The following is a 7,110-nucleotide window of genomic DNA, read 5'->3' as shown; positions in this document are numbered from 1 at the left end:
CAACGAATTTAAATCATGCACAACCCCGGTATTGGCCAAGTAATTGTTTCACACCTTTACTTTCTCAAACCTTTTCAACTCTCACGCAATACATGAGCGTGAGCCATGGTTTTAGCACTATAAGTGGTGTGGAGTGTGGTGGAGGTTGCAAGAGAAAAAAGGAGAAGATGATCACATTAACTAGGCATATCAATAAGCTGTGGAGATGCTCATCAATAGATATCAATGTGAATGAGTAGGGATTGCCATACAAATGATGCACTAGAGCGAAGAGTATGTGAAAGCTCTTAAAGAAAACTAGTGGGTGTGCATCCAACTTGCTTGCTCACGAAGACCTAAGGAAATTTTGAGGAAGCCTATCATTGGAATATACAAGCAAAGTTATATAATGAAAATTTCGAACTAGCTATATGGTGGTGACAAAACGAGAGACTCTCAATCATGAAGATCATGGTGCTTAATATGCACAAGTGTGGAAAAGTGGTAGCATTGTCCCTTCTCTCTTTTTCGCTCATTTTTTTATATTTTTTTTGGTGGGCTCTTTGGCCTCTTCTTTTTTTTGGTGGGCATATTTGGCCTCTTTTATTTCCTCACATGGGACAATGCTCCATCAATGATGATCATCACACTTACAACTCAAAACTTAGAGCAATGATGACTCTATCTGAAATGCCTTCGGTAGTGTACCGTGACAATGATGTAGCATGGCATAGACATTAATGGAAACATCATGCTAGCTATCTTAAAATCATGCAATAGCAATGTAGACGTGGTGGCACATGTCATGGTGGTAGTTGCATGGCAATATATCTCAGAATGACTTTGAAAAAGCCATAGTAGGTAGGTATGGTGGCTGTTTTGAGGGAGGCTAATGGTGGGTTTTGTGCACCGGCGAAAGTTGTACGGCAGTAAGAAGATAGTGATGGTGGAAGGTGAAAGTGCATCTAAACCATGGACTCAACATTAGTCATGAAGAACTCATATACTTGTTGCAAAAGTTTTATTAGTAATCGAAACAAACCATTCAACGCATACTCCTAGGGGAAGGGTTGGTAGGTATAAACCATCGCGCGATCCCGACCGCCACACGAAGGATGACAATCAAAAGACTAATCATGCTCAGACTTCATCACATAGCGGTTCACCATACGTGCATGCTACGGGAATCACTAACTTCAACACAAGTATTTCTAGATCCACAACACCTTACTAGCATAACTTCAATATTACCACAACCATATCTCAAAACTAATTGACAGGAATCAAACTTCTCTAACTATTCAATGCACATGAAGGTGGAAGTTTTCGTATCCCTTTGGATAACTACCCCTTTTGAGACTACTTTCAAAGCATAGATCAACTACCAAGCCATGCACCGCTGTGCTCTAAAAGATATAAGTGAAGCACATGTGAGCTGAATTGTCTACCAAAGGATATAAGTGAAGCTCGACAAAATCACGGTGAGTGCATGTCTCTCTCTCTAGGTGTGCAGCAAGGATGATTGTGACACAACAAAAATAAAATACTACTACGATATAAGATGCTCCAAGCAAAGCACATATCATGTGGTGAATAAAAATATAGCTCCAAGTAACATTACCGATGGATTGAAGACGAAAGAGGGGATACCTTCCCGGGGCATCCCCAAGCTTAGGCTTTTACGACATGCTTGAATCAAATTGTGGTGCCTTGGGCATCCCCAAGCTTGAGCTCTTGCCGCTCTCTATCTCTTTGTCCATATGAACTTCACCCAAAACTTGAAAACTTCACAACACGAAACTTAAACAGAAACTCGTGATATCATTAGTATGAGAAAGCAAATCACCACTTCCTTAGGTACTGTAGCAAACTTAAATTCTACTTATGTTGGTGTTGGGTTACTGTATTTTCAATCTTCCATGGCTAATACCCCCCCCCCCCCCCGATACTATCCATAGTTTCATCAAAATAAGCAACCAACACAACAAAAACAGAATATGTTAACAGCAGACCAGTCTGTAGCAATCTGTATATTTCGTATACCTATGGTGCTTAAAAAATTCTTAAAAATTACGACAGACTGAAGAATTTGCGTAGAAATCAGCAGCAAAAAGAATCAACTCAAAATCTCTTACAGAATAAAAATGCAAATTCTTTTCATGAGCATAAAGTTTCTGTCTTTTTCCAGCATGATCAAAAATCATCACCAAGACTAATCATAACGGTTTTGCTTGGCACAAACACAAAAAAGAAACACAAAAGACATAATCATAATAGAATTATAATGGTTTGGAGAAAACAAAACAGGAAGCAAAAAGCAAAGAAAAAGTTATTCATTGGGTTGCCTCCCAACAAGCGCTATCGTTTAACGCCCTTAGCTAGGCATTGATTTCAATGATGCTCACATAAAAGATAAGGATTGAAACACAATGAGAGCATCGTGGAGCAAATGGCTAGCACATTTAAGTCTAACCCACTTCCTATGCATAGGGATTTTGTGATCAAACAATTTATCGGAGCAAGAATCAACTAGCACAGGAAGGCAAAACAAGCATAGCTTCAAAAATTTCAACATATGGAGAGGAAGCTTGATACTATTGCAATAAGTAGAAGCATATGATCCTCTCTCATAGTATTTTTCAGTAGCATCATGAATGAATTCAACAATATAACCAGCACCTAAGGCTTTCTTTTCATGATCTACAAGCATAGGAATTTTACTACTCTCCACATAAGAAAATCTATTCTCAAGAATAGCAGTGGGAGTATCGTAAAAGACTTGAGCACTACAAATTGTGTCCACAATGAAAAAGCAAGGTTTAGCAAAGGGGTTCTCGAGAGTATGACAAGTTTTATAATCCCTCTTGTTTAAAGCATAAGTATCCTCACAATAATCATCATAGATAGGGGGCATGCTTACATCAAAATAATTTTGATCATTCAAAGTGGAAGAACTAAAAAGATCATCTTCATCAAATATAGCATCCCCAAGCTTGTGGCTTTGCATATCATTAGCATCATGGGTATTCATAGAATTCATGCTAACAACATTGCAATCATGCTCATCATTCACATATTCTATGCCAAGCATTCTATGTAATTCTTCTTTCAGCACTTGAGCACAATTTTCCTTCCCATCATGCTCACGAAAGACATTGAAAAGATGGAGCATATGAGGCATCCTCAATTCCATTTTTTTAAGTTTTCTAGCGAAAGAACAAGAAACAAAAAGATTCGATTGCAAGATCTAAAGATATACCTTCAAGCGCTAACCTCCCCGGCAACGGCGCCAGAAAAGAGCTTGATGTCTACTACGCAACCTTCTCCTTGTAGACGTTGTTGGGCCTCCAAGTGCAGAGGTTTGTAGGACAGCAGCAATTTTCCCTCAAGTGGGTGACCTAAGGTTTATCAATCTGTGGGAGGCGTAGGATGAAGATGGTCTCTCTCAAGCAACCCTGCAACCAAATAACAAAGAGTCTCTTGTGTCCCCAACACACCCAATACAATGGTAAATTGTATAGGTGCACTAGTTCGGCGAAGAGATGGTGATACAAGTGCAATAAGGATGGTAGATATAGGTTTTTGTAATCTGAAATTACAAAAACAGCAAGGTAACAAATGGTAAAAGTGAGCACGAACGGTATTGCAATGCGTGGAAACAAGGCCTAGGGTTCATACTTTCACTAGTGAAGTTCTCTCAACAAAGATAACATAATTGGATCATATAACTAGCCCTCAACATGCAACAAAGAGTCACTCCAAAGTCACTAATAGCGGGGAACAAACAAAGAGATTATTGTCGGGTACGAAACCACCACAAAGTTATTCTTTCTGATCGATCTATTCAAGAGTCCGTAGTAAAATAACACAAAGCTATTCTTTCCGTTCGATCCATCATAGAGTTCGTACTAGAATAACACCTTAAGATACATATCAACCAAGACCCTAATGTCACCTAGATACTCCATCATCACCTCAAGTATCCGTGGGCATGATTATACGATATGCATCACACAATCTCAGAATCATCTATTCAACCAACACATAGAACATCAAAGAGTGCCCCAAAGTTTCTACCAGAGAGTCAAAACGTGTGACAACCCCTGTGCATAGGTTCCTAATGTCATGAACCCGCAAGTTGATCACCAAAACATACATCAAGTACTCACATGAATCCACGTGTGCCAACCCATATGCATAGGTTCCCAATTGTCACAAACCCGCAAGTTGATCACATCAGATAGACACGTGCAAGACATACATCAAGTGTTCTCAAAGACTCAATCCGATAAGATAACTCCAAAGGGGAAACTCAATTCATTACAAGAGGGAGAGGGGGAAGAACATCATAAGATCCAACTATAGTAGCAAAGCCCACGGTACATCGAGATCAAGACATCTCAAGAACACGAGAGAGAGAGAGAGATATCAAACACATAGCTACTGGTACATACCCTCAGCCCCGAGGGAGAACTACTCCCTCCTCATCATGGAGATCGTCGGGATGATGAAGATGGCCATCGGAGTGGATTCCCCCTCCGACAGGGTGCTGGAACGGGCTCCAGATTGGTTTTTGGTGGCTACAGAGGCTTGCGGCGGCGGAACTCCCCATCTAGGTTTCTTTTTGGGGGTTTCTGAATTTATAGGAATTTATGGCGGTGGAATTACGTCGGTTGGGCCCACGAGGAGGCCACAAGCCTGGCCTGCACCACATAGGGGGGGTGGCGGCATCAGGGCTTGTGACTCCCTCGTGGCTCTTCTGGCCTTCTTCCAAAGCTTCGGGGGTCTGTTTTGGTCCAAAAAAATCATCGTAAAGTTTCATTCCATTTGGACTCCGTCTGAAAATGGGCCAAAACACGGAAAAAACAGAAACTCGCACTTGGCACTGAGTTAATAGGTTAGTCCCAAAAAAGATATAAAATAGCATATTCATGCATATAAAACATCCAAAGTTGACAAGATAATAGCATGGAACCATCAAAAATTATAGATACGTTTGAGACGTATCAGTGCCCAGTTGTAGATGACATGGATGTCCTCAACAAGTCATGTGTACCTCAATGGGAGGGCAGTGGAGCAGAGGAAGGAGTAGTATGTGGAAGACCCACACCCGAAGATGAGCTTGGCATAGCTGATGAGGGCATACTTGCGGCGACCAACATCGAAGGAGATGGGAGAGGGGTGGAAGATATGACAAGGAGGAGGGGATGAGGTGGTGATTCTGGGCGATGGGACTTCTACAACACAGTAGGAGGTAGGAGATGCATTAGCTACGTACTTGTAGAGGTCACCATCGGTGAAGGCAGGGAAAGCACACATAAGAAAGCGAGGATGGTGGAGGGTTTTTGTGGCTGAGAGGAGTCATGGTAGGTGATGGAGGCGGACGGCACTCGTAGAGGCCACCACGCCAGACCGAAGGGGTTGGGGAGGGATGGGTCTGGATGGGTGATATGGCTCCAACGTATCGACAATTTATGAAGTATTCATGCAATATTTGCCTATGTTTTTAATAACTTTATATGGTATGGATGCACTTTATATGATTTATTTAGAACTAACTCGGACTGACGCTGTTTTCAACATAATTACCGTGGTGTTGTTTTTTGTGCACAAATTGGAAGTTCTCGGAACCGCCCGAAACTTTTTTATGATTTTTTCTGGAACATGTGAGCAACTTTGGAGCGAAGAACCACCAGAAGAGGGCTTCCATAGAGGCACAAGCCAACAGGGCCGGCTTGGGCTTTGGCCGCGCCCTGATGGCTTGTGGGGCCCACGTGGCTCCGTTGCCGTGATTCCAACGCTAAAAAATCCTATAAATCCAAGAAACCCCAGAAGTAAAGAGAGAACTTCCACTCCGCGCGTTGCAAGTCTCTGTATCACTGAAAAATCAATCTGGAGCGATTCGAGTACCATGCCAGAGAGGGAAAACCATCACCGATGGCCATCTTCATCACCCCGACGGAGGCCATGACGAGGAGGGAGTAGTTCACCCTCGAGGCTGAGGGTATATACCAGTAGCTATGTGTTCAATCTCTCTCTCTCTCTATCTCTCTCTCGTATTCAAGAACACGGGCTTCCTTAATATAGTTGGATCATATGATGTATTTCCCTTACCATCTAGTTGTGATGAATCGAGTCTTTTCCTTTAAGATCTCGTCATGTTGGATTGAGCATATTGGTATGACAACACTTTATGTAAGTCTTGCGTGGGATACCTGTTGGGGAACATAGCATGGGAAACAAAAAAATTCCTACGCACACGCAATACCTATCCATGGTGATGATCATCTACGAGAGGGGAGAGTGAAGCTACATACCCTTGTAGATCGCTAAGCGGAAGCGTACATAACATGGTTGATGTAGTGGAACATCTTCGCCATTCAAATCGCAGCCCGTCCCTCGATCTCATCACGATCCGTCCCACGATCCCATCACGGTCTGTCCCGATCTAGTGCCGAACGGACGACACCTCCGCCTTCAGCACACGTACAACTCGATGACGACCCCCGCCTTCTCGATCCAGCAAGAGAGACGGGGAAGTAGATGAGTTCCCTGGCCGCATGACGACGCGCCGGTGATGGTGGTGATCTATTCGTGCAGGGCTTTGCCTAAGCACCGCAGAAATCTGATCTAGATGAAGAACTACAAACTAGAGGAGAGGGTAGCACGTGGCTAAAATTGTGTGTCTCAAAAACCCTCAATACCTCTAGTATATATAAGAGGGAGGGAGGGGAGGAGGCAGCCTCAAACCCTCAAGGTTTGGCCGAAAATGGAGGTGGAGGAGTCCTACTCCAATCCTACTAGGAGTAGGATTCCTCCTTTCCACTTGGAAACCCTTTCCACCTTTTCCACCTTTGGGTTTTTGCCTCTCAAACCTCACGGGACTTAGTGGGAGCTTATGTCAGCCCACTAGGGCTGGTTTGTATCCTCCCACATCCCATAAGTACCCTCGGGGCGTGATACCCCTTCCGATGGTCCCCGGCACCCTCCCGGCACCCCCGGTACACTACCGATAAGCCCAAAACTTTTCCGGCGACCAAAATAGGACTTTCTATATATCAATCTTTACCCCCGGACCATTCTGGAGTTTCTCATGATGTCCGAGATCTCAACCGGGACTCCGAACAACTT

This window comes from Hordeum vulgare, chromosome 5H, assembly GCF_904849725.1.
Source record: "Hordeum vulgare subsp. vulgare chromosome 5H, MorexV3_pseudomolecules_assembly, whole genome shotgun sequence".
Classification (NCBI taxonomy): domain Eukaryota; kingdom Viridiplantae; phylum Streptophyta; class Magnoliopsida; order Poales; family Poaceae; genus Hordeum; species Hordeum vulgare.
The sequence above is the reverse complement of the archived record's forward strand: the minus strand, read 5'-3'. Positions refer to the sequence as shown.